Source organism: Canis lupus, chromosome 19 (assembly GCF_048164855.1).
Source record: "Canis lupus baileyi chromosome 19, mCanLup2.hap1, whole genome shotgun sequence".
NCBI classification, from domain to species: Eukaryota; Metazoa; Chordata; class Mammalia; order Carnivora; family Canidae; genus Canis; species Canis lupus.
Window position 1 is genome coordinate 28,427,634 of NC_132856.1, and position 26,085 is coordinate 28,453,718.

Genomic DNA, 26,085 nt, shown 5'->3' on the forward strand with positions numbered 1-26,085 from the left:
TTTTTGGATTCACTGAGGACCAAGTCAAAAGCAGAGTCTCCAGAGGTGAATCAGAGCTTTGTGTGTGTCTACCACTCCTCACGTTCACTGAAAATCCCACCACACACACACAGCAGGCCCTCAGGCTGCCCTCCCTCTTCCCTTCATAGCGTGATGAGCCCTTCTCTCCAGCCCTTGTCCTGATCAGAGTTTAAAGGGGTGAGAAGGCCAAACCAGGGCATCACCAAGCCCCACCAAGAACACCTCAGGGAACTGCCATGTGTCAGTGATCCATTCACTTGCAAGGGACTGGGCCTGACAGCTCCCTCTATTTCACCCAAGCAGCACTCCTTAAAAACACCGCTTCCCAAAGTCATCTGCTCCCAGCCCCTGCTCTGTGCCTTCAGCTAGATCTAGACATGGTCCCTGTGGCCGAGAGGCAATCTCAGGTGGTGGTTCTACTTAGGAGGCCTCAGACTGCCACGGTTCCCATCCCAGCTCCACCCCTGGGTTGCTGTGTGTCTTTTGTCTTTGGGCAAGTTAGTTAAGCTCCCTGGGCTTTCATGTTGATTCCCCCATCCCAGAACTCAGGATTGGAAGAGTGCTTATGGGGTTGTGAGGAGGATTAAGTGAATTAGTGTGTGTGAAGTCCAAAGAGCAGCGTGTGACTTCCTAAGAAGCACTCAGTTAAGGGTTGGCTGTTGAAATTTGTGATTGCTGACCTTATAATTTTGTTAACATTGGCCTACAAGAGCCAGAATGAATATAATTTAGAAAGGGAATTAGACAATATTGAGGGGGAAAAAGGTGTGAAAACAGGGAGGACCATGGGTTCAAAGAGTCGAACTCCAGGGGGAGGGAGTAGGAATTCCTGAGGCAGAGAGAAAGGTGGGTGGGGGTGGGGAGCCAGGTCCCTCACTGCAAGGGAAGTCGAGGGCCAGTGGGACTACAAGTGCCTGACCGGGCATGGGATCCAGATCTGAGGCTAGCAAAGGTCAAGCTGGTAGGAAAATGAGAGAGGAGACACAGGGTCTGAGGCTGGAGTGGGGGTGCTGGGCTGAGGGGTGATGGGAAATGCTGAGCTGTGACATGGAGAGGCATGATGGAGCCTAAGGAGGAGCTAGAAGAATTTGGAAGCTGAGGGATTGGGGGGCTGGAGGAAGTGTAGGGGCTGGGGCTGTGAAGAGGGTTGGGGGTAATGATGTAAGGCATGGAATTTGGGCTGGGGTATGGGTACTTGATGGTATAGTAATGAGTTTTCCAAGGGATGTACTTACATGGAAATTGTTTTTTGAAAACTTTTTATTTAAGTATTCCATGTAGAGATTAAAGTATACAAATCATGGGACGCCTGGGTAGCTCAATGGTTTGAGCATCCGCCTTTGACTCAGGTCATGATCCTGGGATCCTGGGATGGAGTCCTGCATCAGGTTCCCTGCAGGGAGCCTGCTTCTCCCCCTGCCTATGTCTCTGCCTCTTTCTGTGTCTCTCATGAATAAATAAATACAATCTTAAAAAAAAAAAAAAAAGATACAAATTATGTGTGCAGCTTGAAAAATTTCCCCAAACTGTACACTGAAGGCCTAGATCAAGGAACAATACCGTCATCCTTTCTACAGTCAGTGCTCCCACCAGTGGTATGTGTGCCGTGCTTTTGGAGGCATGCAGAAGAATCACTTGGGAAGGCTAATCACTCCAGTGGGGATTTCCTGTTCATGCTGGAGTCATGAGGCTTCATAGTTTTTTTTTCCTCAGTTGCAATTGGCAGTAGGTGAGAACAGTGACAGTTATATGGCCAACATTTCCCCATGAGGCAAAGATATAAATGCAAGTAAGGAACCAAATACAAAGGGAAGGAAACCAGTGTGTGTTGGGTCCCTCTCTATGGTAGCTGCTGTGCAAGGTGCTTTATATACACTGTCTTTCAGTCTTCAAAACAGCCTCGCAAGGTAGGCGTCCATTTTACAGAGGGTAAAACTGAGTCTCAGAGGTCAGCTCTTGGCTTAGCCCACGTTGCTGGTAAATGTCAGAACCAGCATTCAAGTCCAGGTTTATCTAGTTTGAAAAGTCTGATCACGTTGCTTAGCTTTGCTCATCTTTACTGCTTCTCTTGTACATGAGAACAATGATATTCATTAAAAAATTTTTTTGTTACAGGATTTAACCAAGTAGAATTCTATGAGGCTTAGGGAGTTTTGCAAGGATTAAATGATAATATCCCAATATACTTAGGAAATAGCCTGGCACATATTAAATTGCCCCATAAATGCTAATTACCTCACCTGACAAAGAGGTATTAAATAAATGTTAACTTTGGTTGTTGTTGTTAAGCCTCTAGGCTGAGAACTATTTGTTCAGACTCCTTATTGAGTGTGTGTCTTTAATGTTATCTGGTAATGGTTACTCCTTGGAGCTAAAACATCTAATTGCACAGGGAAAGCTTTTTAATGATGATGCCTAATAAAAATAGAATCTCTTTTTATCCACTGACTCTTTTATTGCCCAGTTAATTCACTTGATTTTTGTTTTCTGGCACAGTAGATAGAGAGTCTGTGAATAGAGACCTGTATACTTTGTTTCTTATAGATTGCAACTTTTTTTTCTTGGCCTGGTATTCACATTTGTCCTAGCTACTTAAAATTGAAAGGAAAAGAAGAAGTGGTATTTGAGAAAGTCATTTTAACATCATCCACTTAAAAAGAAAAGGCAAAACTCCCTGTAAGATATCTAATTTAGAGTATTATGAAAGATTATCTCTGAAAAATGATATGTGTTCATCCAAAAAATTTAAAGCCTTATTACTTTCACTTGAACTGAAATATCCGCAGTGATTTTTAATTAGGTTTCTTTCTTTCTTTCTTTCTTTCTTTCTTTCTTTCTTTCTTTCTTTCTTTCTTTCTTTCTTTCTTTCTTTCTTTCTTTCTTTCTCTTTCTTTCTTTCTTCCTTTCTTCCTTTCTTCCTTCCTTCCTTCCTTCCTTCCTTCCATCCTTCCTTCTTTCCTTCCTTCCTTCCTTCCTTCCTTCCTTTCTTTCTTTCTTTCTTTCTTCTTTCTTTCTTTCTTTTCTTTCTTTCTTTCTTTCTTTTCTTCTTTCCTTCTTTCTTTCTTTCTTTCTTTCTTTCTTTCTTTCTTTCTTTCTTTCTTTCTTCTTTCTTTCTTTCTTTCTTTCTTCTTTCTTTCTTTCTTTCTTTCTTTCTTTCTTTCTTTCTTTCTTTCTTTCTTTCTTTCTTTCTTTCTTTCTTTCTTTCTTTCTTTCTTTCTTTCTTTCTTTCTTTCTTTCTTTCTTTCTTTCTTTCTTTCTTTCTTTCTTTCTTTCTTTCTTTCTTTCTTTCTTTCTTTCTTTCTTTCTTTCTTTCTTTCTTTCTTTCTTTCTTTCTTTTTTCTTTCTTTCTTTCTTTCTTTCTTTCTTCTTTCTTTCTTTCTTTCTTTCTTTCTTTCTTTCTTTCTTTCTTTCTTTTCTTTCTTTCTTTCTTTTCTTTCTTTCTTTCTTTCTTTCTTTCTTTCTTTCTTTCTTTCTTTCTTTCTTTCTTTCTTTCTTTCTTTTCTTTCTTTCTTTCTTTCTTTCTTTCTTTCTTTCTTTCTTTCTTTCTTCTTCTTTCTTTCTTTCTTTCTTTCTTTCTTTCTTTCTTTCTTTCTTTCTTTCTTTCTTTCTTTCTTTCTTTCTTTCTTTCTTTCTTTCTTTCTTTCTTTTTTTGACTCACAAAGTTCCCAGGCTAGAATGGAAAAGGTCAAGACAGTTTCTGAAGAAAAAAGATCTGATTTTATTCTTCACATTGTATAATCATACTCTTTTTTTTTTTCGTATACTTTTTTCCCCCCATCTCAATAGCTGACATTCTAAAATAATCTTGTGTTAGTTTGTAAGCTTCCTTAGTTTGGCCTAGGATGATTTTTTTTTTTTTGAGACGTTATCACTGGATTTGTTTCCAGTGATAATCTACATGAACTTAGAAGAATTCCCCTAGCAAAACCTTGTGAGGTCGGCCAGGGCAGATGTTTAACATTTCGGCAACTTATCTCCTTGTTTGTTTAGCATTTCTTAGCCTTTGAAGCTTCCCATAAATAGTCATGAAGTTATCACAGAGGAAATCAGCGAAGATGAATTGATGTTATTCCCAAATGCAGGTTGAGTGCCAGAAGCTGGCTGGTAGGTATTTCAGAAAGGTGGCAGTGCAAGCAGTGTTGCCTGCATTGCCAAAAGCCCCTCTTTGTGGCATCAGACACTGCCATGTTAGTGTTGTTCTCCTAATGGCTAACCCTGTTGGATCTTTGCAATAAGCCTTTTGAATTTAGATTTCATCCTAGTGGACTGGAGTATGAATTAGGCAGCCAACAAAGGAAACTCTTGACTCCAAGCTAATTTACCAGTGACATGAATGCTTTTGTGGGGATGGAGGTTAGCGGAAGGAGTAAGTGCCTCCAAAATACCGTCCCTAACACATGCACGCACCCCAGTGCCACCATCAATTACCTAAGGAATTCAGAATAGAAAAATATATCAGACTCAATGGACTGGATAATTGTCCTAATTACCTACTTTGCTTTAGCCATAGAGGTTGAGTGTTGCATTGCTCTTCACTGAAAGTCCCCCCAAGGCACCATGTCTGCTCTAAGAAATGATACTGGAGCTCCGGGTGGATGATAAATCATTAAAAAGGACTTCATGAAGATCTGCCCCTTTTCCCTGACCCTTTGCTCCCTCCCTGGTCCCTGGTAGCAGGGACCAGGACAGCATGGGCTTGAATCTGTGAGTCACTTTGGAATTAGAATTCTTAAGACTCAGTGGCTGAGTTTAAATTGAGGGATTGAAAGAGAAGAAAGGTTTCTGTATTCTGGGTAATGAGGAATATCCTAAATGGGGAAGACAACATTCCCAGAACTGGGAAGAGGAGGAGAACACACTTGGGGAGAAAAAGAAGAGCTTCAGTTTGGATAAGATGGGGTTGAGTGGCCTGTGGGATGTTCTGACCAAGAAGTTCTAGAGGCTGATCTTAGATACGGGTTTGGTGTATGCCTAGCACTTGAGATAAAGATACTAGTAATTGGTGTTTAGGTAGTTAATGGGAGTTATTGAAGCCATGGGAACAACTTGAGCAGGAGAGGGTATAGACACTATATTGTATGATAAAGAGTACAATTATTGGTGAAGAACTGCACATGCAATTCTGGAATAACACAGACCCCTTCCTCCCCAAGACAAAAGTTGGCTTAAATGAATTAGGAATTTTATTTTTATTGTGTAATGAGAAAGAGTGACTTTGGGCCTTCTGGGTGGTATGTCAGCTTAGATGCTGTCATCTGAGACCCACACTTCTCGCTCTTTCAGCTCATCCATTGTTAGCATGTACTCTTATCCTCAAGAGAATAAGATGGCTTTTCTTGCCCACCTACCAGTTATGCCACTCTGCACCAACATTCTCTTTGAGATGGGAAGAAAGGGGCAGAGTAACAAGCACAGTTTCAGCTGAATTGTCTTCCTTCCCAGAAGATTCATCCATGACATTGATGCACATCTCATTGGCCAATGTGTGGTCACGTGGCCATCCCTACCTGCATGGGAGGTTAGGAAGCTGAGCTTGGTTTATTGCCACTCTGAGTATAACATTGTAGTCCTGGTAGCAAGGCATGAGGGCCAAAGGGATGAATAAATAAATGAAGTAAATGTTTGGCAAATATTTACTGAATGTGACTGTGTCCAAAATCTGTAAGCATCCTTCCTCAAGTGGCTTTCCTGTCTTTATATTACAGTCGTCTTCCAGTTGGATCATGTCCTGCCCTGAATAAACTATGGGGTACTTACAACTGGTCCAGGACTCATCCAAGAGATTGACTTGCATTCTTGTGTTTGATCTTCATCTACAACCCTTTGGGACTGGCACTGTTATGTCCATTTTGCAGGTAGAAAAACTGAGGCATAGAAAGGTTTCACTTGCCTGGTGTCACATAGCAGGTGATACTGTTTTCAGTGCTTTCTACATTTTTGGCTCCATATATGCAACCCAAAGTCCTACCTTCTGTCAAGACCGTTTCTTGTGCCCAGTTGTTTTATACCAGTTCATTTCCTGAGTTAACATAGTTTCCTCCCTACTTAAAGGCCAAGTGCTACTTATCTCACCTAGGATTCACATTTTTAAGCAGAGTTTGCAACTGAAGAGGCCCATTTTGTGTGACAAATGGTGGATCCAAAGGAGAATTCCAAGAGTATTCACCTGTACCAAAGTGGGAAGTATTTGGGGGATGCAGGTAGAGGGATTCCAGTGGAGAGAAACCTAACCCCTGTGGCAAGATGGTGGCAGGTGAGTTCCTGTTGGACTAATTCATCCTTGTGGCAAAGACAGAATGAGAGATGGAAATACTGTAGGAAAGTATGGACACGTTATCTTCCATGCGACTCCTGTGGCCCAGCCCCAGGGTGAACAGGAGAGCCAGAACATGAATCTCTTGCTTCTTGTTGGTTTCAGCTTCTGAATCCCTGTGGTAGTATGGGCTTCTGGCCATGCTGGGTGAGATGCTAGTGTTTACAGATAAATATTTTTTAATGCATTGATGCAAACTGGTGACTTTGTTTAGTTTTCAACTTGAAGTAGTAGCAGTGTCTGTTTCAACATTGGCAGAAGACTGCCTGGGGTAGACCAGGAGAGAGGATTATCATTGTGCAAGGTCACACCTTTCTCAAGCATATTGTTAAAGAATAATTTCCCTCTACATCAGGGTTTCTTATCTTGACACTATCGACATGTAGACTGGATAACTCTGGTGTCTGTATGTGTGTAGGGGTGGGGGGTTCTCTTGTTTATTGTAGGACATTCAGCAATGTCCCTGATTTCAATGCACTAGATGCCAGTTGTGGCCACCAAAAATTTCTTTGGCTATCACCACATGTTTCCTGAGGGGGCACATCGTCCCCAGTCCAGAGCCACTCCTCTACTTTGCTTGGCTTTGTGTGCTAACTTTAAAACCCAAGCCTTAGCTGTGGTATAACTCCACTATATATTTTTTTCTAGCTCTATTGAGATAAAATTGATATGTAACATTTCCAGCCTGTTTTTATAAGACTCCTGTAAAGCTACCAGGAGTGAGATACCTGGGACTTAGAAAAATACCATAACATGACATCGGGCAGAGACAAAACCTTTGTTTTGGCATGACATTGGGCAGTTACCAAAACCATGGTAACATACCATGGAACTATTTATTACATTTTTATTGAGTGCCAGTCAAGTGCAAGTCACCAAACTATAATGCCTGTGTACAGCAGTATAAAGCATATAGTTCATGCCCTCATAGAGATTCTTCTCTACCTCTTCGTGCTCATGAGTCCTGAAAGATTAAATTGTAGATTTCATTAAATTGCAGCAAATGCTCTACAGGGAAGGATGGGATGGCCTGATCAAGCTGAGCAAACCAGAGAAGGTGATGTTTAATCATTTAGTCTGAAAGATGAACAGGTGACAAAGGGAGGGAGGAAGAGTCTCCTGGGCAGAGGAAATGGCATGTGCAAAGGCCCTGTGGCAGGGAGGAACATAGCATATTTGATGTACTGAAAACCAGGGCAGCTGATTCACAGAAAATAAGACAGAGAGTGGGAGAGGTGAGATGGAAGAAGGATGCATGGACTAATGCCATCTTGGGGAGTTAAGATTTTATCCTAAGGACGGTAGGAGGCCATTGATTTGACCTGGGGGAGTGATATGTTTCACTTAGGGCTTTAAAAGATAAATCTGTCTCTGTCCACAAAGTACAGGTTTCTCTCCAGACCTTGAGGGATTGATCTTGTCCCCTGCAAGCCGACCCTGATGGGAGTCTTTTGAGGTTACCCCTGCCATTGGAACCTGTGCCCATCCTCCAACCAACCCAGTTTGGAACCTTTTAAAACTTTAAATAAAAGAAGCAATTTCTGTCCATGTTCTCCCTTTGTTCTCCTTCTTTAAACAGTGATTGAAGCTGAGCTCAGATATCTGAAAACCCCAGAGAAGAAAATGATTTCCATAGCAGCCGTAACCATGGGAAACCTTCAAAATAGCTCCCATTCCTATATTCCGCTCTGCTCTATTGGTTGGCTAGAAATGAGGGCTCACATTTTGGTGTTCTTCTTTTTGTCAAAATCCATGTAGATGAGAGTCGTCTTTTCATTTCCACATATATCTTATCATAGCTTGAGAATCAAAGGATGGCATATTTGGGGTGAGGAAGAAAAGATGAAGCCGCTAGGATACCTTCATTTGTTCCTAACCTAGAGACGCTCGAGTGGAATGTTGATTTAGAAGATGAGACCTCAGGTTGCTTTTCCTGTGGCTTATTTTCCTCCCAAGGTGCATGCTAGGACCAACTATATCTCCTTTGAGAGGTATCAGGAGAAAACATTTTTTTTTTCTTTTTTGAGAAACTTGAAAGTGCTTTTCATCAGTTTCCCTTCCATTTTGCTCTCCCAGTCTCTTGGTAGTGAGCCATTTCTTTGTCGCTTCAGAGATGCTCAAAATTCTTCCAGAAACACGTGATTCCCCTTCGGAGGGTTTCTGTCATAAAAAATCAGGACTTTTTTGGGGGGAAGGGAGCCGAATCTCTGGTCCAGTGCCCCTTTCTGGGGTGGGCACAGGGCAAAAATGGGCTGGTCGGTGTTGTTCGTGATGAGCAGAGTGTAATGAGATGAAAGCATGACAGTGAATCAGAAGTTATTGCCGCAGAAGTTCATAAGGAGACTGGAACATATGAGTGTAGTGTTTGCTTTTGGAATTTAGCCAGACCGCTGGGAGAGGCTCAGGAGGAAAGCTGAGAAAGGAAATACAAAGTTCAGGCAAGTCCGTTATGTGCATTCTCATTTCCAAAATGTTTGAAAACCATGTCGAGAAATGCATTGCCTAAGTTAAACCAGCTGCTGGCGACTTCAACGTTCCTCCCTTTCCTGGGTCACCAGATAACAGGCCAACTTCTCCAAGATCTCTGTGTGTACGATTGAAGACTGGGGGGTTGGGGGGTGGTGTTTCCTTTATGCAACATCCTTATCCTAACAGGGCGGCATCCTTTTACCTCCGGAACTCACTGTATAAAAAGAAATGACGACTGTGGTTGAGTTGGACTTACTGCCTGTTGTCCTTTGAGGTTTAGGTTTCTAAACAAGGCACCGAGGACCAGGCAGACAGTCTATTGGAATCATGACGCAGGAATTGAAGAGTTTTGCCCTAGTTCAAGAGTTTGGCCTGGTCTTCCAGAGTTCTCCTGTTGACATTCATGCACCTGATCAGAGAGTTTGCTTGTTAAAATGAAATAAGATGACGGACGCAGCTTGCCTAGCATATGTTCCATAAATGTCAGCTCCTGTCTCTGGTTAAACTCTTATAAGGACGGTCCTAAGATATGACAGTCGAGTCTGCTGGATTGAAGCATGTTGGGGTGGGCATGTTAAGATGTCTTCAACAGCTACAGTTTTCCATGAGACATGTAGCATAAAACCAGACCAGGAGGTCTGGAATGATAATGACAGTCCTGTTAGCCTCTCTATCACTTGTGGTGGAGACTGGCTTGTGTGAAAGCAGTCCTTTCTCTCCGTGTGCAGCACAAGGCCCTGGACAGTGTGCCTCCCTAGCATGCGGTAGCCTCTTTGAGGTCACCACCGAAGATGCTGGTTCCTGTGCTGGAAAAACACACTTTACCACAGCCTGCCTACTAACATGTTTTTTCTGGGTGAGTTGTTAGTTGTTAAGTAACAAATGTCTCTATGTCCTTTAGATGTGATCAGAACCACCGCAGAGTTTTTCAGTCCACATTCGTCTTTCAGGGGTACCTTGAGAAATTTCTAGTTGGAGATTCCCTTTCCTCGCAGACTCTATTGTTCAGTTCTTGATGAGAAGAAAACTTTTCTTACATAATCCCAGAGAAAACTACCTTTTCTTTCTGTGTCTTATAGAATCTCAGACCTGGAAAGACTCTCAGAGAGTTCCTGGTCTGTCCAGTTGAGAAAACCGATTTACAAGGAGCAGACGTGACTTTTCTTAAGAGAACATTCTGGGTCGCATAGCCCAGGCCACAATCTGGGTCTGCTGTGGTGATTTACCAACTAAGGTCTATACATTCTGTATACATTTTTTTTTTAATGAGCTTTTATTATTATTTTTTTAATTTTTATTTATTTATGATAGTCACACACAGAGAGAGAGAGAGAGAGAGAGAGAGAGAGAGAGAGGCAGAGACACAGGCAGAGGGAGAAGCAGGCTCCATGCACCGGGAGCCCGACGTGGGATTCGATCCCGGGTCTCCAGGATCGCGACCTGGGCCAAAGGCAGGTGCCAAACCGCTGCGCCACCCAGAGATCCCTATTCTGTATACATTTTTTTCCAATTTTTTAAAATACTAGTAAAAAATTACTAGTTATAAAAGCAAAATGCATCTTTTATAGTGAGTGGTTTTTGATCGATAAACATTTTAAGTGCATAAGATTTGGTCACTGAAGTCTCCCTCCAACCACGGACCTAATCCATGGTGATTGGCAGGTGGGAGGGGGACTGTGTGAGACTGGTCCTCCTTTTAAAGCTTGCCTTTAACAAAGATTGATTTTGTGCTGAAGACATCCGATTCTAAAAGATGGGAAGATTGATGTCTCAGATCCCTTTGTGGATGTTATTTGGGGGAGGGTTTGAATTTAGCCGGGCCTGGAGGCAATCCCTGGCATTCCTGCCACCTAATTTTGTGGGTGCGGGGCTGGCACTCGCTAAGCTCCCACTTTCTCCTCAGCACGATGAAGACCATAATACTGCTTTGATGAGGTTATTGTGAAGATAAAATGGTGTATAGTCCATGGAAAGCCTTTAGCACAGTGCCTGGCGGTAGCTACAAACTATTATTAGCTCCAAGATCAGCCACTCATTTCCACTCCTGAATTTGAGTCCAGGCTGACAAAGAAGGCACCCTCAACTTCCCTTGTAATATGAACAAGTTATTGAACACTCTGGCTCAATTTTTTTGCCCCTAATCTCTTAGACTGACTGAATCAGACCATTCTTACCTGTAGGAAAAGATGTTTGTTCATTGGCTAACCTGTTTTTCCCTAAAGTCTCCTGTGTCCATATTCAGATGGATCTTCTGATTTTTAGGCTCTTTATTACCAGGGTCCTGATAGACCCACTGTATCTCCCTATTTTGTTTCCAGTCCTGTTATTTATCCTTAGGAATCTGAGTCGTTCCCCTCCACCCCAAGCAGGGATACAAAAGTCCTATTTAAGACGGTGTGATGAAGAAAAGAACAAGAAATCATACGGGAACAATGCGGAGATGCAGAATAGCTACCCTTTCTCACACATGGAACTAATCGAGGCTCTCGTCTTGGGGCCCAGTTTCTGCACTGGGATCCCAGAGCCTGTCCTATAAAGAGGTGGTGGAACCACACCTCCGTTGGTGCCCAGTCGGAGAGGCTGCGCCCTCAGCTTGGAGCTGTGCAATAATAATAAAGCTGAACATGTGTAGGGAAAGGTGACCCATATATTTAATAGATCCCAGTGTGTGAACCGAAGTCAAGTCTGATCACAAGGCACGTAAAAGCTTCATGGCGGGGGTGGGGGGGGTGGGATGGTTCTCATTTTTCCCACCGTTTCTTTGAAACATGGATTATTTACTGAGGCTCTGTTTGTGGCTGCTCTCCCTGCACCGTTCACCCATTCTGTGACCCCACCAAAGGAGGAAACTCTGAATCCTGCATTCATGCTTTGAGGTTCCAAGATTGCGTTTCACCACCTTCTCAGACCAAAAGGGACATTAATCATAATAGTGGAGCTAACAGAACTCTGTGACTTTCTACCCTCTTTGAAAGCCCCTTGAATTACATTTTCATTTTTGGATTGGCTAGTTCTCAATAAGTGGGTCTCCTTTAAGTTCCTATAGTTTTTCATAGGTAGATTGCAGTAGTAGTTTTAAATATTCATTATGAAGCATCACGAGTTCTAGTTTTTAAGTATCATTAAAACAGGATTGTTCCCTGAAGGTGTCGCTGTGCTTCCGTCCAAGAGTAAGAATAACCTATATTTGCAAGGCTCTCCATGGTTTTCTAAACCCTTTTGCATATATTAGCTCATGATACTGGCACCCCAGAATATTCTTTTGCTTTTTTTTTTTTTTTTTTTAATGATCATCATTTTCCAGATGCTGAAGCCAAGGCTCAGAAGTAGAGTGTTCAGCATAGGTGGGGTGAGACAAAACCAGGACAGGAATCTGGTTCTGACCCTAAAACAAGAGCTCAAAAATAAACAAATAAACAAGAGCTCTTGCCTCTTCCTCAAGTGGTCTCTCCATACTTCAGCTACAGTTCATACTGACCAAGGCATCGGCAGCAGATGTCCACACATTCATTGAGCACCTTCTATAACCAAGTAGCTTATACATCAGTTCGTTAAACCTCTCTACAACCCTCTAAAGTAAGTAGGAGTCCCATCTTACAGATGAGAAAACAAGTTCAGGGAGGAGGGTTTTGCACAGAATCCAGAGTTCCAGAGTTTAGATTTATTTTTGCAGCCTCTGCCTTATCCTGCCTTCCTACAAAATAGTTAAACCTGTAGGCTGTATACTCTGCTGGCTAAGGTGGGCAAGTCTATAAAATATTTGGAAAAATTAAAAATGGATTTGCTAGAGTTGAGGTTTTTTTAAAAAGATAATCTACAAATATTTGGAAAATGAATACATTCATTAAAAGTTAAACAGCCGAGACAGCCCAATATGGTGACCCATATTCTTGGTCCCAGCTCAATCATTTTTCTTTGCTTGAGCAAAAGACTCACTTCTCTTATAGCCAAGAATTGGGAAAGAGGTCAAGAGCTTTTATAGAAGGTAGGTGGGAGTGAGATTGAGATGCTGCACTCTGCTTATACGACTCAGCCCTAATGGCATCAGGTTATTCTTCTTCTACTCTAAGAAAATTCCACAATTTAGATCCTATATCAGCTAGCTATTGTCACAGTAATGATGTTTAACAGATAACCTCAGAATTTCAGTGGTATGCAACGCTAAGCATTTTTTTTCTCACTCTTGAGTTTGTGAGTTGGGTGATTTGGCTCTGCTTCTCAAGTCTTTCATCCTGTTCTTGGGACGTGTAGCTAATCTGGACAAGTTCTGCTCATGGCAGGGGCAGAGGTACAAAACTGACAATCATTATGTGCTCTGAAGGCTTCAGTTTGGAGGTGGGATATTGTTATTTCCGCTCATTTGCCATTGGCCAAGGCAAGTCATGTGGTCAACTCAGTGGTGAGGAGTGGGGAAAAAAGTCCCATGATGGGCAAGTGTGGATGCAGGGAGAGGTGACAATGGGGACTATTTTAATCTGCTATACATTCCAGTAGGGCATATTTTGGCATTGGCCCTTTTTAACAGTGACTTTATAGTTTTTGAGTTTGAGTCTTTTTTTTTAATAAAGATTTTATTTATTAAATTATGAGAGACAGAGAGAGAGAGAGAAAGAGAGGGAGAGAGGCAGAAGAAGCAGGCTCCATGCAGGGAGCCCGACGTGGGACTTGATCCTGGGTCTGCAGTATCACTGCCCTGGGCTGAAGGCAGTGCTAAACTGCTGAGCCACCGGGGCTGCCCTGAATCTCTTTTTGAACATGATGTCTAAACACGTTCTCTGAGAAAATACAATACATACCTAATTTGACAATCGTTTTTCAGGGGATCTCTCAAGTCCAACAATGAGCTCTAAGTTCTGAGTAGGGGAGCATTGCCCTGGGTAGTACCCTGTCTTTTCCAGGTGGTGAGTGAAACAGCATGGTACCACTTTAGCCACCTTTCAAGAATTTCCTCTTTCCCTGCTGCTCAACACCGATCCTCCTAAATTTTTAAATGCAAACAAAATTGGATGGAGGGTTTTTTTTTTTTAAATCTTTTCCGAAATTAAGATAACTTTCTCAATCTTTTTTGATCACACACACAGTTTCTCCAAAATAATGGGTAAATATGCACTGTTCTAAAATAATTTGTTCACAGATAAATGTGAAAAGTAAGGGTTGTGAAACTAAATACAATTTAAAGAATATTTCTTCTTTCTCTGATACTTGTCTTGATCTTTAGATTTGTTTTGTTTTTTAAAAGATTTTATTTATTTATTCATGAGAGACACAGAGAAAGAGATAGAGGCAGAGACCCAGGCAGAGGGAGAAGCAGGCTCCATTGGACTGGATCCTGGATCTCCAGGATCACACCCTGGGCTGAAGGCGGAGCTAAACCGCTGAGCCACCGGGGCTGCCCTTTAGATTTGTTTTAAATTATTCCTTCTTTAAATAAACCGTGGTGATATTAAATAGTTTTTATAAATGTCCCTAAACCCTGCATAGTTCCTTTAAATTATTTTGGACCTTGTTTGGAGCCTGTGAAATGTCAGACTCTGAGAATTACTGATTTAGACCAACTGTCCATCTGAATCTGAAATCTGGAGATTTCTCCCCCAGACCTAAGGACTCATCCAGGCTGTGTTTGCATGGCTCCGGAAATGGAAGGTTGCCAGGCATCCCTGGGTCAGCTGTGACCACAGGATCCTTCTCCCTTATATAATGGACAATCTTCCCCCTGTACCCAGTACCCGAGGAGACTGGGATTCAGCACCGTGACTTTTTGAAGTTTGCCCAGCATTTCAGCTGTGGAAAGAGGAGCCGACTTAACTTTCATCTGCCTATTGCTGGTTCCGTAAACTCATCACTTGGGGATTTTGTAATAACTTGTGGTCCATCTGAAATGTAGGGACTCTTCAGAAGTGAACCAGCTTCTATTCTCCCTGTGGGCTCTTCCCTGGATTTGAGGTTGGGTAGGCAGGGATGGGAGTGTATCATTTTGTAGCTACACCTCCCCGCTCTGTCCCAGCCTCTCCTCTGGAATTCTTCATTTGACGGAGAATCCTGTACATTGTTCTTTCCCTTTTGGGGGAACAGAGCTCAAAGAATCTCTGTCCTCCAGTCCAACAGGCCTTTCAGGTTTCCTGGACTTTGATCCACTCACTGCCTGGCTCAGCAGCTGTCAAACCAACCCTTGGTGCACTAATGAAAACCCACAGCAGAGGGCGGTCTCTCATGCTTATCAAGACCATTGGCGTGATGGCTATTTCATTGAAGAACCCATAAAAATGTTTCCTTGATTAAGTTGGCCTCATAAAGGGGAGAAAAGTCCCTTACTCTCCTAGAGGCCATGTTCAGTCTGTGAGAAGGGCCATTTTTTCCTCTGGAGAGTGATTTGCCTCTTCTTCTGTCCCCAACCCCCTCCTACTGTTGGGGTTATTTGTGAAGTTCAAAGACAAAAGGGGATTGATTTTGGAGTCACCTTTCCAGTTTTGTGGGTGTGTGTGTGTGTCTACCAAATACACAAAGTGGTAGGGATGCTGGACAAACTGTAGCCAGCCTTGCTGATTTCTCAGGCTCTCCTAACAGCTCCTGGCTCAAAAGATCAGCCTGGAGAAGATTATTAATGCCAAACATCTGTTTTTCTTTCTTGTGCCTGGCACTCTGCTGGGTCTGTTCTATACAGTATTGTGTTTAATCGTCATAAGGCAGCTATGTTTGTTATTGACACTTTACAATGGAGAGATGGAGTCCTGAGGTTAAGGGCTGTGCTGTGTGGCCTTGAGCAGGTTGCTGGGGTTCTCTGGGTTTTGTCTTGCTCTTCTTTAGTGAAACAAAGGCATTAAAGAGCTTCTGAAATCCCCATTTCCTTGAGGTTCCAGACAAAATCAAATGAAAAGCACTGAAAGGAAAGTTATCATGAAAATGAGACCTCTTTTTTGTGTGTGTGGGGAGGAGGGAGGGCAGGAGTGTTGGTGTCAGTGACAAGGGAGCAAGGCTGTGCTTTTTGCCGTTGGTTTAAAATTCTTTGAGCTGAGCTGATGGCGAGTCAGGAGCCCAGAAACCCCAGAAGGAGTAACACCCACAAATGATAAAGTGCTGAGCCTGGTCCAGTTTTAGCAATAACCTGCCTCAATTGCCAGGGCATGTTAAAATGGGAATTGCATTAGTGCTTCTGGAAGTTTGGCCAATCTTAGCATATGTATCTACTGTCTCAGGAAAGGCAGAAGCAAATTGTGAACTCACTGAATTATACAAAAGAGATGACTCTCATTTTGTTTCCCCTGATAAAAATTTACCAGAAAACCTGACTTGCCCTCTTCCCAAAACATAAAAGTTTCAAAAAGGAAACAAATACAGCTTTTGGTGGCCAGTCCCCTTAGAGAGAAGTGTTATTCTCTGAAGTATCAACCACCTCCCAAGACTTAAGGGGAGTCCTTTCTGATGGATTTATATTCTTTCAGGTACCTCCCAGCAGGCCCCAGATAGTGCTGGGAGCTACCTAACAGGAGTGAGGTGGAGGCAGAGAGGAAAAAAAAACACACTAAGAGCTTCTCCAGTAACAGTGGCTTTATCTTGGTTGTGTGTGAACTGGGCCAAGCCTGTTACAAAAGGTGGAGGTGATTATTCAATGATTTTGGGGGTTTATAAATCGTGTGATGAGAAAGAATCATTTTAAAGAGAGAAAAAAATTTAAGGTATGAGTGAGAAGCTTTTTATTGGTGGATATATTAAGCTGTACCTAGGAAATTGCTGTTTGGTAGAGAAGGTCGGGGCTGGGAAAAATAAATTCAGAATTCATCAGCATACTGATGGTACTTAAATCTGTGATTGAGATGACTTCAGGAGGGGATGGATGTAGGACAGAGGGCCTGCCCAAGGCCTGAGGCCTTGCAGTGTTCAGAGGATTTATAGAGGAATCAGCAAAGGATTTAAAGAAGGGTGGAAAAAATGTGTCCTTAGATAATATTCTATCAGCTGAGTGTAATATGCGCGCGCACAAACACACACAAATAAGCACCGTTAGAAGTCCGGCATACAGCATTGCTTTTTACAAGTGAATTCTCCCCTCCCAAATAACCTTGCCTGACAACATCCTATTTTGTCCGAGGAAACAGCAGGAGCTGCTAAGCTCAGATGATGATTCATTATCTGTTAATAGTTTCCCCCTGGGGTGTGTCTCTCATCCTCGCCATTCCCCACCCCTTTTAGTGGAGATTTCTATGTGCTAGAAAATCCATCTCTGTAAAATCTCCAGAATTCCCAAGCCTTATGGACTTTTCTTGACACATGGAACCCAGAAACTTTTATGCCAATCCAGAATAATTGGCTGTCACACTGTGCCTGAAACATAGTTAACTTGTCTAGATAGATGCTTATGATGGGTGATTTTATGTCAAGTGGCCTGGACAATAGGGTGCCCAGAGAGCAGTCAAACATAATCCTTCTGGGTGTTTCTGTGGGGTGTTTTTGAGTGAGATTAATATTGAAATAGGTGGACTTGAGTAAAGCAGGTCGCCTTCCATAATGTGGGCGGGCCTTGTCCAATCAGTTGAAAGCCTCCATAGAACCAAAAAACCCCACCTTCCCTGAATAAGAGACAGTTTTCCAGCTGACTGCCTTTGGACTTCATCTGCAATATTAGCTCTTCCTGCCCAATGACCTTCAAACTGGAATGTGGACTCTCCCTAGGTCCACACCCCTGGCTTACTCTGCACATTTTAGACTTCTTAACCTCCATAATCATGTGAGCCAATTCCTTCTAATTAACAAGCCTTCACTTCTCTCTCTAGATAAAGAGAGTGGGCATGCAGCACTGCCATTGGTTCTGTTTCTAATATGATGCTTTTTACCACTGTTCCTACTGTCTGTCTCTTTACTCACCTGCGCTTCAAAGGCCTGGTCCGGTACCACCTGACTCTTCTACTATGGAGAGCCCCCTATGTTCTGGGACGGCATAACAAGGGTAGAGGCCTTAGGACTGCATACATCCGGTGTAGATTAATCGCAGACCCCCCAGGCTAGGAGCACTGCCATTATTACAGGATTATGAGCTGCGTGTTGGCCAGGAAGGACTATTTTTACCCCCACTCTCTTACCTGTTTGAACTCTGCCCAGCACAGCAGTCTGCTGACAAACAGCCCTCTTGGTTTCTTTTACATGCTTTGCAGATTGCTTCCTAGGATTAGTGACCGGAAAGCAACAGAAGAGTGGAAGAGGAACACTGGATTTCTTTTGCTGTATCAAGTATGCATTTGGGGCCTGAAAACATGTCCCAAAGCATTTTCTCAGCAGTTATTTCCTATTTATTTTGAAGATATCTCCTACATTTGCTCATTTAAATAGCACAGAAAGCCATAGTAGGTGCAAAAAACAAGTATTGCTCAGGACTGAAATTTAGTCACTGGGCACCAGGAGAGCTTTACTGTGGTTACACTGTTGATTGACATGGCCACCAAGCCAGCAGTGAAGGAGGCCTGGCCTGCTACCAGGGCTGGGGTAGCTGATGGTCGGAGGCAGGCCTCTGCAGCCCTGGCACTGATTGGGACTTCAGAGAAGTCAGGAGGTCAAGTTGGTCAAGAGGCTAACTTCAAGATCTCTAGGTCCAGCTTCTGTAGGAAGAGCTGACACCCTTTCACTGACCAAGACACACACACCAGCAGCATCTGGCCTCCCTCTAGCTACCAGTTGTTGGTGGTTGGGGTCCTAATGACTATTATAATGTGGGAATGCCCTTGAACGACCTTAGGATGGTTCTCTATGTCAACTGCGATTCAGACAGTATCAGTCACTAGTGACAAGTGCCTCAGACAAAAGAGTGTGCTAACAGGCCTCTCACAATCAACAAATGATTTGGGAAATTGTAAAGAACAGGTTGAAACATGGTATATGGTATGGCTTGTATCATTTAGCAACTTCTGACAAGCACTTCACTTTTATGCACACACGTATATTATGTGGAGAATGAAGGGGAATCCATTTTAAGATTTTGGTACGTATTTTTTATATCAACTTAAGTATAGTGTCTTGGGTATAATCACTGAATAGTCTGAATTTACGGAAAAGGAACCAAAGGTATCTGAAACCAAGGGCTTCTTCCCCCTCCTGCTCTGCTCCTTGGAGCTTTGTTGATTTCCTCCCTCTATGGTTTTTATTCAGAGATGGGCAGCAGCCAGTCAGATCTTGTATCTTGAGTCTTATCCTATATTCTCCCTAGAAACTGTCTTAGTTAATATACAAATGGAAGAAATACTAAATTAGACTAGTGAGGCATTGAGTAAAATGTAGGCGTTTTTAGACAGAATAGTCTTTCTGTCAGGAACAGAAGATTCAGGAGCTCTGAGTATTTATAAATAAAGAGAACAGTATGACAAGGCCATTGAGACTTACATGAATGAAGACAGGGATGGTATAGGGTAGTGGTAAGATGCACCATCTGTACAACCACGTGGACCTGGGTTCAAGTTCTGGTGCTTCTTTTACTATTTGTGGGTTCTTGGACAGTTGAACCCCTGGCCTTGGTTTCCACATCTGTAAAATTGGCATCATCATCATAATATCTACGGTTTGCTATCAAAATTAAGAATAGGAAACCCTGGGTGGCGCAGCGGTTTGGCGCCTGCCTTTGGCCTGGGACGGGCGCGATCCTGGAGACCCGGGATCGAGTCCCACGTCGGGCTCCCGGTGCATGGAGCCTGCTTCTCCCTCTGCCTGTGTCTCTGCCTCTCTCTCTCTCTCTCTCTCTCTCTCTCTCATGTGTGACTATCATAAATAAATAAAAATTAAAAAAAAATTAAGAAGAATAACTCCTAGAAAGTGTTTAGCCCAAACATGGTAAGTGCTGCATCAATGTTTGCAGTTATTGCAGTTACTCTTGCTAGGCCATTATAGGCTGTAAATAAGAGTCTATTCTAGCTTAGTCAGAAACGTTCAACCATTGTTCAGAGGTGTTTTGGTAATTTTACTCATTAGTGACTGTCCCTCTTGATTTTCAGAAGAGTGTATAACTGTTTTACCAGGTGATTCATGCACTACCTGGAATTCAACATCAAAATGTCTCAGAATTGACCACCTTTTGCCATCTAGACCACTCTCCTCAGGAGGTATTTCTCACCTGGGAGGGCATAAAAATCCTAGTCAAGCCTGATTTGGGGCTCAGAAAGTATCGTTACTGGCTCTATAATGCGACCAGGACCAATTCTTCCCTGCCTCCGTTTATGTTATCCTGCTCCAACGCAGCCATGGGGCTGCTTTGACCAGTGGGATGTTAGCAAACCTGATGTATGCAGAGGCTTGGAAAAAGTGCAGGCATGTTTTCTGCATGAGTTCTTCCACTCCACTGCCATCCTGAGTATAGCTTAGCCTATGGTCCAGGAAAAACAGCAAGAGACACATAAAGTAGAGCAGAGTAGACCAGCGGAACTTAACCTAAATCAGCCAGCCTGCAGATGTGTGAGGGAGCCCAGCCCTAGAGTGGCTCTTGCAAGACCCCTGGGAAAGACATACCACTGAGGTCTTCTGTTCAGCATTATTGTTGCAACAGACAACTGATACAACCTGGTGGGGAGGAAACTCTGTTTTCTGGCGGTCAATTTCTCTATGAGGAGGAAAATGTTGGAATCTCTGTCTTTTTAAATTTTTATATTTCATAAAATTTTTTTGATGCCTTAAAAGGGAATGAAGCTGCAAGCTGACATGTCTTCAGGAGTGCCAACCAGATTTTCAGCTCATGGCAGGATGTCGTTATTTAAAGTCTGCTGGGAAATAAAACATGTGTACTCATTTGAAGCTGCTTGTAAGTGCCACAAACAATAATCTATAAGAATGGGGAAGGGGATGAGAGGGGGACTTTGTTTCCCTGCCACATGCTGCTGAGAAGTACTCAGAATAGTGGGAGCCCAGGTCCTCGGATCACTGCTATATGAGATCTTTGGGGTAATCATGGCTGGTGGGGGCTCATGTAGCTGAGGAAGAGAGGATGCTACCAAAGAGCAAGCAATCACTGGAGGATTCCATTGCCAGTGTCCTTGGCAGGGGTGGACACTGTTGATCACCTGGCTCCATCTTCTTTTGGATTCCTATTCTCTGACCTGTGTTGGAACCTGAGCATCTGCCACCATTGTGCTTCCTACATGGTATCCTGTGAACCTATTTGGAGGTTTTCCCACTAGCCTGTGACTCTTCTGAGGGCAACAAGTGGGGCTCATTCATTCTTTTTGGTTTATGAACTATCCAGTATGTAGTTGGATTCAAAGAGTGAATGGAATGAACGAACGAATGAACGAAATAGCATAAAGTATTCACAAGGTGCTGAATTTTTCCCTATTTGACAGACATACTTTGGAGACTGCAGACAGATAAAGAAGCCACATATGATATCGGAGAAGCTATGTCATCTTTTTAAGCCTGATTTTGCCTGTGTGGGAAGGACAGTAAAAATAACTAACTAACAAACAAACAAACACGTCCTAGAGTTAGGATGGGAATTCTGTGAGTAGGCTTCAGGCTCGGCCCAGTGCCTGGCACACTCTACATGGCTAACCGAACATTAGTGGTGTCAATAGTGGGATTTATATTTTAAAAGTATAAATTATGCTTAAGACGTAAGACCCCCAAAGAGAATCTATGTGCAAGTACTTGAATGGGGATGGTAAGAGAAAGACACAGTCACAGTGGGAGTCAAAGCAAGGACACAGCTCCCCATGGGGACTGCTGCATCTGAGATGGCTGTGCAGGCCACAGTGGGGCCCAGAACGGTCAGAAGAGACTCTAAGGAGTGGGTGGTTTTTGAAGGATGGGTGAGATTTCAACAACGGTCATTGATGTGACACAGATTTGGGGACTTCATGGAATTCTGAGAAGGTACACATCTGCCTGGATGTGTGGCTTTGGGGGTTTGATGAGGAAAGTGGACCTTCCATCGGGCCTTGCGGGGAAATAGAAGGACAGAATTATAGAGGAGAAAGCTTTATTTCTTGGACCCCTTTAAATCTTACTTCTATATTCTGGATAGATATAATGCATTGCAGAGTACATTGTATTTCTTCTCTTCCTATGTTTTTCTCTGTTTCTTCCATTTCTTTTCACCCTTCACAAAAGCTCATGGGCTGTGGATTTGAGCAGATCTGGGTTCTAATTTCAAACACCATAGCTTATTTCTAGTGTGGCTTCAGGAAAGATATTTTGCTTTCTGGGTCTTGATTTTCTCATCTGTAAAATGTGAAAATAATTCCTACTTAAGAAGGTCACCACTGTCTTTCAGTTTTTTTGTTTGTTTGTTTGTTTTTGTCATTCAGTTTTTATTCTGCTTGCCATCCAAGTACAAGGGACTCTCTTCAACTGGCCTCAAGCTTGGAGAGAAACCAGTTTAGACCCAAAGGCTGCTAAGTGATTCAGCATTACCATTTGGCTCAGCCACCCCACTTAAGCTGAGTGGTCTTCCTGTGGGACAGTCCATTGGTTACCATCATACACCATAGGAAAACCTTGGGGGTCTGTCCTCTGAGTATGCTGTTTCCCTGAGTCCTTATCTGCCACTGGTGGATGCCTTCACAATCCACAGCTGATACCCAGCACTTGAGAAGGTTCTAAGTCTCTTAGTTTACACTCATCCATAGTCATTGCTGGTTACTAAGTATTTTGATTGTTGCTCTTGGCTGCCACCTTCCCAGGCATTGGTTTGCAGGACAAATGATTAGGAGATGAGTTATTAATGTCTACCATTGAAGACTGTAATTTAGAGACTGGCAGCATCTGGGCTGTGACCAGATAGCTCAAATCTGCATGGACAGGTAACAGAGACTAAGGAATTGGAGACGGTTTCTAAGAAAGAAACCCTTATTTTCTAGAAAAATTCAGTTCCTCAGTAGTTCTGTATTTCTCAATAGGGGAGCTATAGGATTTGGGGTTGGGTACATTCTTCATGGTAAAAGAAAGACAAAATCACATGTATATCTTTGTCCTTTGTGCAGTAAACACACAGCACCAAAAACTGCCCCTGAGTATTTCCAGATGTGTCTGGTGGGAGATTGGTGGTGGAGAGGAGTAGTAATAAGGCCTTTGGTGGAGAACTGCCATGTAAGCAGCCAAACCAAAATAGTGAACAATGGTTTTATGAGTACATTGCAGAATTAAATTCAAGGTAGAAAAGCTGCACATAATAAAAAATAATAATAAGGAAGATTGAACTCGCTGCTTAATTCTTGACTTTAAAACTGATAGGTAGTAGCCCTGAAGTGTTTCATTTAGCTTATGCTTAGCAGTTACACTGTGCCAGGGCCTGGACGAGGTGTTGGAAGCACAAGGGAATACCAGGTAGTTCTTGCTCTTCACAAGCTAACGTTTGCCGGCCTGCCAGACTGGGTTCTGCTGGCTTCATTCACTGGGCAGCAGAAGTGTGGGCGGGGAATGTCCATTTATTCCTCCTCCTCATTCTAGAAGGAATACAGGCACACCTCAGAGTTACTGCGGGTTTGATTCCAGACCACCACAATCAAGCATGTATCACAATAAAGCAAGTCAAATGAATGTTTGGTTTTCCAGTGCCTTTAAAAGTTAAGTTGAGCAGCAACTTCTTTCTAGATGGGCCTCTTGAGGCAAGGGAAACAAAATTCAAGAACAAGCATTTGGGATATCATCAAAATAAAAAGCTTCTGCACAAAAAGGAAATAATCTGCCAAACTAAAAGGCAGCCTACGGAATGGGAGAAGAGATTTCAGATGACATATCTGATAAAAGCTTAGTATCCAAAATAACTAAAGAACTTAACAAAATTCAACACCCTAAAAAAAGAATAATCCAATTAAAAATGGGCAGAGGAACTCAGTAGGAATTTCCAGAGGAGACATCCAGATGGCCAACAGGTACATGAAAAGATGCTCAACATCACTGATCATCAGGGAAATACAAATAAAAATTACAAAGAGTAATTGTAATCACCTCACACCCATCAGAAATGCCTAAAATCAACAATACAAGAAACAACAGGTATTGGCGAGGATGTAGAGAAAAAGGAACTCTCTTTCACTGTTGGTGGAAATGCAAACTGGAATAGCCACTCTGGAAAACAGTATGCAGGTTCCTCAAAAAGTTAAAAATAGAACTACCCTGTGACCTGGCAATCGCACCACTAGATATTTACCCAAAGAACATAAAAATAGTGATTCAAAGGGATACATGCATCCCAGTGTTTATAGCAGCATTATCTACAATAGCCAAATTATGGAAGCAGGCTAAGTATCCATTGACTAATGAATAGATAAAGAAGATGTGTGTGTGTGTGTATGTGTGTGTGTGTGTATATATATATATATATATATATATATATATATATATACACAGACACCTAAATATTACTCAGCCTCAGCCATAAAAAAGTAAAATCTTGCCATTTGCAACAACATGGTTAGAGCTAGAACATATTATGCTAAGTGAAATAAGTCCAACGGAGCCAAATCCATTTGATTTCACTCATATTTGGAATTTAAGAAACTAACAAGCAAAGGGAAAATACAAGTAAACCAAGAAACAGATTCTTACCCACAGAAAACAAACTGATGGTTGCCAGAGGGGAGGTGGGTAGAGGCATGGGTGAAATAGGTGATAGGGTAAAAGAGGGTACTTGTCATGAGCACTGGGTGATGTATGGAAGTGTTGAATCACTATATTGTACACTTGAAACTAACATTACGCTGTTAACTAAATGGAATTTAAAAGCTTTTTAAAAAAGGTATGCTTATACCATACTGTTATAATCTGTTAAGTATAATCTGTTAAGTATGTAATAGCATTTAAAATAGCAATGTACATACCTTAATTAATAATACTTGATTGCTTAAGAAAAAAAGGCTAAAACTTACCATTGTCTGGACTTTCAGTGAATCATAACCTTTTTGCTGGTGGAGGGTCTTGCCTCCATGTTGATGGCGCTCACGGATCAGGGTGGTGATTGCTGAAGGTTGGGGCAGTGTGGCAGATTCTTAAGATAAGACAACAATGAAGTTTGCTACATAAATTGACTCTTCCTCTCATGAACAACTTCCCTGCAGCATGTGATACTGTTTGACAGCATTTTGCCCACAGTAGAAGTTTTTTTTCAAAACTGGAATCAATCCTCTCAAACCCCGCCACTACTTCATCAACCAAGTCGATGGTAATATTCTAAATCCTTTGTTGTCATGTTAACAATCATCATAGCATCTTCACCAGGAGTAGATACCATCTTAAGAAACCCCTTTATTTAGGGATGCCTGGGTGGCTCAGCAGTTGAGCATCTGCCTTTGGCTTAGGGTGCGATCCCGGAGTCTCCGGGATCGAGTCCCATATCGGGCCCTCTGTGTGGAGCCTGGTTCTCCCTCTGCCTGCGTCTCTGCCTCTCTCTCTGTGTGTCTCTCATGAATAAATAAATAAAATCTTTTTTTAAAAAAACTTTCTTTAAAAGAAGGAAAGAAAGAAAACAAGCAAGCGTTTTCTTTGCTCATCCAACTCATCCTCATAGTTGTTTCCTATGCTCATCCATAGGAAACAACTCCTCATCCATTAAAGTTTGATCATGAGATTGCAAGCAGTGCCATCACATCTTTAGGCTCCACTTCAAATTCAAGTTCTGTTGCTATTTCCACCTCATCTGCAGTCAGACCGCACACGTAACGTTTACTGATTAAGTTTCTCATCTTACATGGGCACTGTTCATGGCGTCCCAAAACAATTACAATAGTAACAACACCAGTGATCACAGATCACTGGGACAGACATAATGAAAATGCTTGAACCGTTGTGAGAATTGCCCGAATGTGACAGAGATGCAAAGTGAGCAAATGCCGTAGGGAAGATGGCACCAGTAGGCCTGCCAGATACAGGGTTGCTACGAACCTTCAATTTCTAAAAGATGCAGTATCTATGGAGTACAATAAAATGGGGTGTGCCGGGAGACCTTGATCTCATTCCTCTGGGATTTTATAAAGCAATATTTAAGTTCCTAGTTGATGGGTTCATCCTTTTCTCACCCCTGGAATAAGATGGGGAAATGTCATGTACACAAAAATGATATTAAGAATATTTAATAAATGCCATGGCACAGAAGCCTGGAATTGAAAACCAGTCCTGGCCCTCACCCTGGCAATGGGCCCCTGGGAGAGTCCCTTCTGGACCCCAAGCAAGCCCTTTGTTGCTGGTGGGGCTGCCTCAGGGAGGGTTTTGGAGAAGCGGCTGTTTGCCAAGTATTTCAGTACTTCAGCCGTAGATACGGTTGTTCATTCTTACCACCCAAAGTCAACCTTGCGTGTCAGTCCTTGTGACCCTCCTTTTGC

General features: G+C 42.5%; 1 protein-coding gene across 7 annotated transcripts in view; it reads left to right on the forward strand.

The window, feature by feature from the left end:
- Window positions 1-26,085, forward strand: part of PRICKLE2 (prickle planar cell polarity protein 2) — a 321,790-nt gene that overhangs the window by 22,415 nt on the left and 273,290 nt on the right. The window contains exons 1-4 of one of the 7 annotated variants that reach the window (XM_072785522.1): window positions 8,056-8,325; window positions 9,532-9,659; window positions 19,774-19,881; window positions 20,453-20,573. The exons of 2 other annotated variants lie outside the window; for them this stretch is intronic. The gene's annotated coding sequence lies outside the window, so the exon portion shown is untranslated. Of the gene's footprint in view, window positions 1-8,055; window positions 8,326-9,531; window positions 9,660-19,773; window positions 19,882-20,452; window positions 20,574-26,085 lie in introns of those variants that run through there. 4 more of the 7 variants (XM_072785523.1, XM_072785525.1, XM_072785518.1 and 1 more) reach the window with 4 other exon arrangements.